The 11,802-nt window shown below is 38.8% G+C and overlaps 1 long non-coding RNA gene across 1 annotated transcript in view; it reads right to left on the reverse strand.

Moving 5' to 3' along the window:
* Positions 1-317: 317 nt before the first annotated feature.
* LOC130575304 (uncharacterized) overlaps positions 318-11,802 on the reverse strand; it is an 84,268-nt gene continuing 72,783 nt past the window's right edge. Inside the window, exon 4 of the long non-coding RNA XR_008965541.1 lies at positions 318-381. This is a non-coding gene — a long non-coding RNA (uncharacterized LOC130575304). The remainder of the gene's footprint in view (positions 382-11,802) is intronic.

Genomic DNA, 11,802 nt, shown 5'->3' on the forward strand with positions numbered 1-11,802 from the left:
AAAACTGCCATCYCTGCTTCCCTCAGCTGCACTCACATTTCCCCCTGCCAGGACCTCGGCTCTGGACACAAGAATGATGGCAGAGGGTCCTGTCCTAGTTCCATGTTCAAGATCTGTCATAAGGTACTCCCTTCTTTCTGCTCCTCAACCATTCTACCACAATGTAAACAAATTTTAGTTGGCCTTCAATAGCATGGAAATGAAGGAATTTCTGAGAAGTGTAAAGACAATTTRGTAAAAGGACAGTGATTTAAGAATATACATCATGAAATAGTAACATGACACTCAAGAGACTCAGCTGCAGAAACACAGTACCTTTTATAATGTTTCTTTCTTCTAGTGGCTTTAAGAAAGAAATTCTCCCCTGGTTCGATAATAACTCTGTAAGAGAAACAAAGAAAACAACAAAGATTTTTATTCCATCTGGAGGGACTAGGAAGAGGGAGTTATTTTTAAATAACTGGTAACATTTACATAATACTGTGGTCTATTAGTTGTATCTCTCCTTGGCTCCCCTTTGTGAGTCAAGCTGGTATACAAAAAAACRTTACCTGTGGCATCTATTCCACCATTACCTGAAATCCCAAGAAAATCCCACAGAACTGGAGTACTGCAAATAAACTCCATAAAAAGATTGTCTTGATTTCTGTCCCAGTGCCACTCATACATCCATATATCACACATTCCTAAACTTAAAATACGTATTTAATTCCCCATTAACTCCTAGGCTTAAAAGCAAAAAATGTCTCCCTCATAAGAAAATACCACAGCATTTTCAGTCATCCGGGTCTAAATGCCATCTAGTGGCTCTAAAAATGTCAACTATGGCTCCACAGATACACCTCATCCCGTTTGACATTTTTTCTTTTAACAGCAGGAAATAAGAGAAATTAGGGCAGGAAATTCACCAGAAAGAGCTTAATATTTTTCAGAATYTMATTTTTTGTGAGAGCTTCACGCAAYATTCCCATTACATTTYTTATCCTTGYGGTTTCTCCAAGTTAACCAGCAGGATCCTTTGTCTTGGATTCCCACTCTCGTACCCTCTAACAAAAACATTTTACGCAGTTGATTCCTGCAGATCACCCCTGCTGGGCTTCACTTGGATAAAGTTTACCAAAACCCAGAAATGCCACTACCCTTCCACTGGCACATGGCTCCTGCTCTAGACCCTTCCTCCCTGCTCCTCCTTTGCCTGGAAGGTACAAGAAGAACAAATAAACATGTGAATGGTACATAAGGAAAAACACTTCAACCCTACAGACTCACTGGAACCACAGAGGTGCTAAAGAAAATGCTACATCTCTGATGTGAAATGAGGGCTTCTTTGAAGCCTAATTTCTYTGAGCTTTTGTCTCATATCAAGAATATGTGTATCTACTCTAAGTAAGCTAATTTTATTTATTTTATTAAAATATTCTCCATTTTTAAGCCAGAAATAAACCATGAATTGCATATAGTGTCAGCTGAAATAGACTGAAAAAATACTTCCCTTGAGTTTTCTTTCCTCCCTTTTCACCTGTGTTTTTGCTGTTGTTGATTCAGAGTCAAGAAGACAAGCTGCCTAAGGCTTGGGATGTCCTGGGTAAGACCCAGTCCCACTATAGCATTCGTGCAGCTGTGGGCTGTTGAATCTTTTTTTATCCTATAACCTGGGAATAAAGTGCATTTGCCTACTTCAGTTACTCTCAAAAATACATATATAAAATATCAGAGTTGTTATATATACCCACACTATTACTGATGGTTTTCTAGTGATAATCACATTTGTATACCCTGAAATTTAGTGCTGATTACCATGAAAAAAACTACTTGTCTTTTCAACATGAATCTGCATTTGTAAAATGTGTTTCATTTTACTCTTTGAGCAGGATATTTGTCAAAACAGTGGCAGTCCCTGATGTGCTGTGTGGGTTATGGCAAACACCTGGAACAGATAATGCCGTGTTCACATGGGTGCAGTCCAAGTGCCAGCGGGAAGCTGAGTGCTGGTTTTTATTGACTGATGCCAGCTCAGAGCTTCAGCCCCAAATCCTGGGAAGCCTGGAGTTTGCTGAGGCTCATGGCTATCCTGCAAAATCCCCTTTTCAGCCCTTGGTTCCTGCCCATTTGGTAACACAACCTGTGGTACAGGCAGAGGGAGGAATATCCATGAGTTTGGGCAGCATTACATTTAATAAAACACCTGTGTTTCATTAAAAAAATGCTGCTTCATTCCAGTGATACACTTTTATTGCTGATTTTAATCAAGTATCTCACAGCTCTCAAATGGGAAAGGTGGAGAAAAACCTGTAATGCCTTTTCAGATTGCTTGTTATCTCTCACTTGTAACTAATTACCCCAGTCACACTGTTAAAGACTGAGYGGTTTTATGTTTGCTTGCCAACAAATGACTAAAAAAAAAGAAATTAGACAATTAGTCTCTAGCTATAGTAACTAATTAAGATAAATATTTTCAGAATAAAGAACTTAACAGAACATCAAGGCACTGACACTGCAAAAATGTCTGGGAAAGTAAAGCATCYATCAGCAAAGCATTTCTTGCCAGTCAGCGAGTTCCACAATTGCATCGCAACSACACTTCATTCTTGTCCTACTCCAGTGAACATAATTAGTTATACAGCTTTTCTAAAATGGTGAGAATGTGAGTAGCTTATTGGACTATGGGAAGACTTAGGGACAAATTCTGATTGTGCACCATTGCAAATGTGTGCGGAGTATTTTCACACAAACAGCATGATGGAGAGTGCTGTAGCAACCTGTTCTACCATTCCTTTTTCCTAATGCCTTATTTTGTATCATCAGCTGTGCCTGGACTGTGCTGGTAATCCACTCCTCACACCTTTCTCGGTCCTTTAAGGCTTCTGWGCAGGCACCCAAGCTCTTGAAAACACTTGCTGAAATTCAGTCAGAGAGAGGAGAAGCCTTCAGACAGGTACAGCCTGGGTAACTCCAGGATTGCCTGGCCCTTGGCTCACCCTGAGTTCAGTGACAGAGCCAGTGTGACACAAATCACAGCTGGAACATGTTCTGCAGCACTGCACTGATCCCTCGCTCTGCACAGAAACTGGGGACATCAACACTGCCAAGCAGGAGGGAAGCAAACAGTGTAGTCCAAAATAAACGCCGTGGATGGACAAGAAGGCCGCTTTTCAACTCAGCTGCAATACTACATAAACACACCTTGCAAAATCTTGCCCAGGGCATGAATGGAAAGCCTCTATCTTTGGCTCTTTCTGTCACTCAAACGACCTTCTCTTTGGCATTAAAATAACTAATAATGAATTTGGATGATGTTATTTATTCAGCAGCAGAAAAACGACCTGCAAACTCATGGCTACAGCCCTCATTGCACACTCAAAACCTCAAATCAGCCTCAAGGAACTAATGTTCCTCTCGCTTACAGCAGTGGATTGCAGTCAGCACAACTTCACATGCCAACAGCTACCCCAATGGAAAAGAGACCAATGAAAAAGAGCTCACCATTTACTCCCAGATTAATTTGTCTGTCCATGTTTTGTTTTTATTGATTGCAAGAAGCTGATACTCTCCAATTGTATGTTTTCCTTGGCAAGAGCTCCATCACAGATAAATCACCAAAAGTTTGGGCAGAGCTGAATAAAGCTCTCCCAATTCTATTTTGCATCTGCTGTGATTTACTTAACCAAGAGACAAGGAGGTGAAAAGAAAGMATTTTCTTCCTTCACCTTACATCTTCATTTGTTAAAACTGCTATTTTATTTCACCAAGAAATGTAGGGTATTCTGAGTGACAGCACAGTTCCGCTTTTATGTAAGGTATCAGATGGCAAACATGAGGGAGCTACATTACACAACTCAGTGTGTGGGTATATTCTCTGTCACAACTTGCATCAAAACACATGAAACAGTCATGGGAAGCGAGGTTTTTCCTCTCAAAGATGTGATATAAACATAATGAACGGCAGCCACCCCACACACTCATTACAAAGCTTTCCATCAAAGAGGTGGACTTCAAGCTGTTTGATATTTTAATATTTACACTCAATTATCTCTAGAAATTTATTTAAAACAGCATTATTTTTGTGTTACTTAGGAGCTYTGAGTTCCCTTAGAAACTCCTACTCATTCTTAATTATAGTGTAAATCAGCATGTTAACATCAAGCGAGCAACCACTAACTAAAGCAGCTGATACAAATGCAGACAAAGTTCGGACAGAAGTAGTGGCAAAATGCCCAGAAAGTTCCAAACCCCCTCWGAAAAGCTCAGTCAACGTGGAGAGATACACAGACCTTTCAAAAGAGATGCACTGGGTAATAGCAGTTACTGCCAATAAATTTTATATAAATATTACAAAAGCAGTAAAGAGCCCATGCATCAGTACACAGACATGTCACAGATAAGAACTGTGGCTTTTTAAAATGTCAGGATGGAAAATGTACAACAGCCTATAAAATGTCACTCAAGTCATTACATGCTACCAGTGAAGTAAATCATTTATTAAAGAAACAAGGGCTGAACTAACTCTGCCAAAGCAGGTGCACCTATTTCCTCTACCTGATAAAGACATGACATATTAAAACAAAATGTATGAGATACACAACTACAAAAGCCAACGAACAGTGATTCACTTCACTGTGCTGTGATACAAGCAAAATTAAAGCTAATCCTTTCTTCTGAAGGARATGTCAGAGACTTCTGTGCATTTGGTAAATTAATATTTATAAGAAGCCCAGACAGTTTAGTATTTTTAATACAGGACTAAGATTTTCTCCTGAACATCAAACAGAGAAGTTGYATTCAAAAAGCAGTTTCTTGATTGCCACAAACCTAAATGACAGTATTTCCAAGATTTGTTTTCCATCATGTCATTCYGATTAGCAACTGTGTACAACTGGGACATTTGCAAAATCCACCAAGTAGCCATGAATTATACATTCCTAACTCTTTAAAGTTAACGCACAATAATCTTCTTATCAAGAGCCTGCTGACAGCTGCTGGTACTATGTTCCTAATAATTCTCATTACAAACAGACATCTAGGAATGGAAAAGCAAGGTATACACAGTCGAGCAYCACACAAATGCACATATAGATGTAATAAATGAGATTTTACCAACACAGCATTGTTTCAAGAAGTTACACAGCAATAAAACTATAACTGAACACCTTTTATAGAAAAATGTAATTTAAAATTTTACAGCCAAATACGTGTAAGAATTCATCACACCCAATTAAATTAAAATGCAGCACTTGATCACTTTTTATGAAAATTTTGAAAGGAATTTTGTTATATTACATGCTAATATGAAGTTTCATTCAATTTAGATGATGAATTATCTAATTTTGTTTTCTAGTAYACTAAGGGTATCCAAATTGAACTTGATAGCATCCATGGGGCAACCAAAGTCACCTTTTATGTATTACAGAAAGAGGATAAATTTATCCATTTAAATGGGAGGCAAAGGTGATCTTCCAAAATTCTATAATAAAATTTAATCTTGGAAAAAGAAGAATAAAAAAATTAATCCTTGTTTTATTAACAATAGATTGGTGCCAGTAAAGTTCACAACAACTATGGGAAACTGGTTGCAGATGCTTTTATTCTCCAGGGTGGAAATTCCTCTCTCAAGCAAGCCAGACCCAGTCCTGTAACCATGCTTGTAAGAGAGCAGACTTCCCAAAGCAAGCTGGAATTTTTAGAAGAATCTTTGTTCACCATTTTAATTMACAAAAGACAACTGCAATTTGCAATCAATGTCCTACTGTACTCATACCCCCCAGATTAGCTGCTCTAACACAGCAGAGCACTGTCCCAGTTTCACTGGGATGACAATAACCAGCAGCACCATCAGATGTTCCTGTGCTGCTCTGACATCTTTGTGGAGTGTTAATAATGCTGCACTGACTGCCCATGGCCAACATCTTCTGCCCTGGAAATTACACTGGCAAGGGTTCAGCTCACAACAAAAGCAGCTACCAGGTATTTTGTCAAGCTAGGAAATTTCTTACTGAAAATATGTACTTGAAAAATGTCCAGTTCTTTCCGTGCCCAAATAGAAGAAGAAAATCAGCCTGAGTGGACAATATTTTGTGACTAGAATTATAGGGTAGCCTGGCTTTAAAACTCTGTTTTCCTGATAAATTTGCATTACTGCAGATAAATCTGAATATTCTTAATAATCTAAGATGACCACTAGAACATTTCATGCAGTCACTATTAGACTGGCACCTAATCCTGTACCTGGCATGGGACGTTCTATTACTGACAGAGAGATTCCCATTACATGGTAACCAAGTTAAAGGAACTGAACAAAAAAATATATAGGTAAGATTGGAGAAATCACAGAGAGAACGGCAATTTGCTGAAGGTCAAGAGCTGTGAGCGAAAAATCTCCGGAATCTCAGAAGTAATCCTTAACACCAAAGTGATGCTTCCCTCTTGTCCTTAAGAAGAACACAATTGAACGAGGCCTCAGTCACAGCTCTTACAGTTCTTCACATGAAGTAGGATTTTCAATACATTTTTTTAAACAAGAACTTAGAAAACTAGCTTGAAACAAGGGGAGTCCTGAAGGAAATCTGAAGAACCCACAGCACTCTCATGGGTGGTAAGAGCTGCACATTTCTTCCAGAAAACCGGCAAGGTGGATGTGTGTGTATGCAGGTAAACCTAATGAACACTCCCAAATTAACAAACTGTGTACAGCTAGGAAACCAAAAGGTACAAGCAGTCAGATCATTTCAGATGTGCTGGCATTCTTTAAATGTTATGTTACACAGAAACACTGATTTGACAAATGAGGTTTTGCAGCAGAAATTGCAAGGATGCAAAATCTGTACCTGGATGACAGTGAAAGAGCACAGCACATCTGTCTGACTTATACAGCCATTATGTATATTCTGTTTAATTGCATAACAATGGTTCCATTTGTCTTTGTTTAAAAATAATTTAATAAGCTCTGCTTATTAATGATGATCTGAAGGGAAAAGTTCACGTGAAGAGAAAATGCAGGGTCTCTACTCAGTCATGCACATGGGAAAGTGTGACATTGGCACAGATTAGGATCACTAGTATAAATTGCTTCAATAAAGCAAAGGGAAAATTAAAGGTGAATTACTGTAGTAATCGAAACTGAAAAACAATTGCCAAGAAAAGATATAAATAGCCTCCAAACTCGTTGCTCTAGGAATGTAAAACAGATGGGTAGGAAGAATATCYAGGGATGGAAGAAATCAATCATTTCCAGTTGATATAGATGAGAGCTTAGTAACCTTCCCCAGCCAACTGGGAATTCACACAACAAGCTGGGRTAGTTTAATGAAGAAGGAAATATGAAGAATATTTCTATTCCGAGCCCCAGAACTCTTGCAAGCTTCCTGCTTCATTCTAATGCATTCAGGCTCCTGGGCAGTCACAGCACTTGGGCTATTTAAAGATACACCCACATATCCAAACACTCTGTTACAGGTCTTCCAATTCCCAGGACAAACAAGAGAGGCTAAAATGTGCACTGTTAGTTTCCAWGTATGTGTTCCCACATTCACATAAAAGTTCTGTAAGCATCTATAATTGCACATTAATTGAAGCATGGTAAATGTATATATTTATTAACACGGTTTGTTTCTCAATGCTTTCAGTGCATATGTTTAAGGATCGTAGAATTGTAACAGTTTGTTGGGTTTAATCTGGTCTTTAAACACTGAAAGAGTTCAGCCTCTTCTTTTAAGAGGATTAAAACATGAAAGCAGCAGGAATTTGGTTATCCAGGCACTTCTGAAGCAAAATTATTTGCTTGGCCACACTGTTTCCTTTTTTATAGTGACTGCTCTCATCTTTTTCATGTATTACTGTAGCTTTTCTGATACAGAAAATTTATTACAAATCTACTGTAAAAAAATTGAATCAATTATTTAGACATATATAAAAAATACAAACTCTTTGTTTTGTATTAATCTTTAAGGCCAATTAAGGGGGATTACATGAAAACATATTCCTAAAACTCTGACATCTTGCTAATTTCAAGCAAGATGATTTCAATATCTTTTTGTTTTTCTAAGAAATATTGGGAGCATGTGCTAGAGAAAACCTATCAAAGAAAGAGTGTTGGGATTCTGAGAGAGCAAGCCCAAGTATTCAAAATAGAAAAAAAGAAAAAAGAAAAAAGGCGAGGGGGGGTTGTGTGTAAACTAAGTTCATCAGAAATTAAGCAATTACAATAAACTGCCTAATGTATTTCAGTGACAGTTTGACCTCAGAGCCCCAAATACTGCATTTTGCTATCAGTGGAGACACAAGAGACACAAACAAGAGCCCAAAGGTTTTGGAAAGGCCAAATTAAYCAGTGCAGTACTGAGGAGAAGAGCACACAGCAGAAAGCCTGGCAGTGAAACACACTGACACCAAATCCATTTGTGGGCGGGAAGAACACACAAACACTGGCAAGGAAAGGCACTCAGGAGACCCACATTTGCACTGTAAACACAACAGCAGTGCCAAGTGTGAGCTGGCACTGGCAGCGTGTGCCAACGTGTGACCCTRGAGAACTGTCACAGCTCCTGTCAGGAGAGACTCAATCGCTGTTTTTATCCCTCTCAGTCCATGTGCTTCTGTGGCTGCTGTCCTAGCTTGCCAGGACAAAAATCTAAATGTATGAAATAGAAACGGACTAATTAATAATAATTAATATTTTTATATGTGATTTAGTGACTGCAGAGAAGTGTCTCCGTGGCTAGGCAGAGTAAAAACAAGCAGGGAAAAATCACACGCCAGCAAAGAAACAAGGAAAATAAGGGGAATGGGGAAGAAAGCACACACTGAGTCTGTCCTACAGAGCCACTGCTGGTCAGGAAAGAGAACAGGCAATTACCAGAAGAGAAATAAACAGGTAGAAAATTCATATACATTTGCTCCACGCTACAGTTCCTGCTCTTCATGCTCACAGAAGGATTAATACAAATTCCTGGTAAGAACAGTAAGTGTGAGACTGCATTGCTTTTAAAATGTATWTATTTATTGGTATAGATTTGATATACCCCTTCAATCAGTTTTTCAGTACCATACAACACTTCCCCTACTGCTCTCAAAAAACCCAGAAACGAGAACWAATGAGGCCAGAGGAAGTAACAGGGGCATGTCATTTGGAGGTGCGGATACACTGTGCCACACTGGGATCTCCCTGCTTTCAGATGCAATTGAGATCTCCTGCCTTGCAGAACCCTTCAGCTGAGCACTCTGTTCACTGTGGCTCAGGCTCAGGGCGTGGAGCAGCAGAACAGGGATGACCACAACATGGCAAACCACAAAGCAGCAAAAAGCCGACAGATCTCATTTTAGTTCTGCCAGCCTGGACAGCATCCTTACAACAAGCACCACGTGTGATAAAACTGACCAACAGGACTGACCACCAAAAATACTGCAGCAGTAGCTCCATCACAATAGTCTCATTTTGCGTCTCAAATGTTTATAATCTGCAGATTTAAGAGGCAGAATCTGGCTGCACATCTGTTCTTTTAATTTGAATGCCTGCTGTTGGATGGGAGCAGATCCTGCAGTCCCGACTCTCACATGGGGCTGTGCCAGCTCCAGCATCTCAGGGCTGGGGTACACCACCAATGTTCAGCTGCCAGACTTCTCCTTCTCATTTTATTATTCCTCCTGAATGATTCAGTGATGTCTCTTGTTTCTGTGGCACCAAAAATGCAGCAAAAATACCGGCCTCAAAARAACCCCAGCTTGACTAGTTATTAGAGAAGGAAAATAATATTACATACAAGTATCCCAGAAACCCGAGAGATATTTTGATTTTAAATCACAACAGTGTCACAAGAATTAGATGCTTCTCAGATCTCAAAACATATAGAAATGAAATGGATCCTATGAATACAGTATCAGATAWAATGACACCATATCAGACCTGCAAAATTGCACAAAAACCATACTTGTCTGAGACTTGCTAGGAAAATTGCAATGAACTAACGAATAATAATATACTTTATATTAAAAAATGTAATACCCTGAATAGCCCAAAGAAAAAAGCGTCTATATATTAAGCTGCTCATATAATGCTAATAAATCTCCATGATAATACAAAACAAGCTGCTATTCCCCTTAGGCTTCATCTAAGTTCTACTGTTTTGGTCCCTTAGAAAGGGAGATGGACTTTTTCATGTGTCCAGAGGCCATCCAGACACTCAAACAGAGCATGAARTAAATATACTTTCCATTGAAACCCTGTTATTAACCCACTTTGATTAATAATACCAGAGCTTTAACAACATAAAGTGAATTTTATGGTTTTAAGTAAGATTTTTTTTATCCCCAAAAGTGCCCATAAATTTTTGTAAATTTTGGTAAAGCCATTAGCATATAYTTTCCTAGAGTTAGTATATGCATAACCTTATTATTAAACACTCTAGCACTATTAACCACAYTCAGTCCTACACGAAGGCAACAGGAAATTACACTGTGGAAGAACTATGTAATTTCACTCTAGATGTTAATTAAAAGAAATCACTAAACCCACGGAAGTTTAAATCAATAAGAGAATARAAGTCCACATTTAGGTGAGATCTAMATCCCAGGCTAAGGCCACAATAAATCTTAACATTACTCAGCGGTGTTCACYGGTGCCGAGACCTACAAATTGCAGCCCTTTTGATGCTGAAAGTCACAATCCAGCATTCTTTTAATGAAAAGTTGTTTAGGAAAAGGACTGAGCTTTTATTATGTCTCTGAGATTTACAGCTGTGAAGGGCAAATTTTAATTGTATGTATGTCAATCATAAACCCATCCAATTGTCATGGAAACACACAATCATGAGAGTCAAATGATTAACTTGGCTGCTGAAACAAAAGTTTTATTGCTGCAATTGACTGAAACTCTCYGGTTTGCATATATTAAGCTGAATGGAATTACAGTAATGGCAATGTTGATGGACACAGTGCTCTGTCAAGACTTTAAATGGATTTGGTATTTAAAATCTTTGTAGAAAACATGCATTATTCTGGTTTTATTTAAGCCAGAGATATGCTAGGTCCTTAATATCTGTAATGACATAATCATGCAAAAGGAAATAATTTAGACTGAGTGTGAGCTCAGTTTCAGGAGCTGGCGGTTGTAAGGAGTATCTATAATTAATTATACTAATTTATATGCATACGTAACCTGGATACAATAGAGACACCACAGAGAACTCCAGCATTTCTTTTCACATCTTCATTTCTCAGCTGAATCCAAGTCCACACTTGTGAAACACTAAGAGGAATCTGAAGAATGTGCAGTAATATTTAGACATGTCTAAAGGGTGGTATTCRCCCCTCTCCCAAAATATTAAGGAAAAGAGAAAGAAAACTGTTTAATAGAGAAAACTTCATATAGGGCAGGGGCAAACAGCATCTCCAGATTTCAGCTTTATTGAATTGAAAGCAGGAGTTATATCAACTCCTTTTGATCCTGTTGCGGTTTGGAATGCTGGCCAGAAGCCAGGCACCCACAACACCTGCTCATTCGCTCTCCCCCACCGGGTAGAGAAGAGTGAAGGGGGGGAAAACTAACAAAAAGGTTCATGCGTTGAGATAAGGAACAGGGAGGAAAACACTTAAGGGACAAAACAGGCACAACTTAAATAATCAAGTGAATTTATTACTAACCAAGTCAGAGGAGGAGAATGAGAAATAAATTACAACCCTYAAAGACACCGATCTTCTCCCCACTCCCYCCYSYCTTCCCACATACAACAAAGCAGCAGGAACGAAACAGGGTGTGGGGTTGGTCAGTTCATCACCGGATCCTCTGTGACAGCTGAGGGAGAAAGATTCCTT

The sequence above is a fragment of the Malurus melanocephalus genome, unplaced genomic scaffold (genome assembly GCF_030028575.1).
Source record: "Malurus melanocephalus ecotype Western Australia unplaced genomic scaffold, MMel_1.1 scaffold_102, whole genome shotgun sequence".
In the NCBI taxonomy this organism is placed as follows: domain Eukaryota; kingdom Metazoa; phylum Chordata; class Aves; order Passeriformes; family Maluridae; genus Malurus; species Malurus melanocephalus.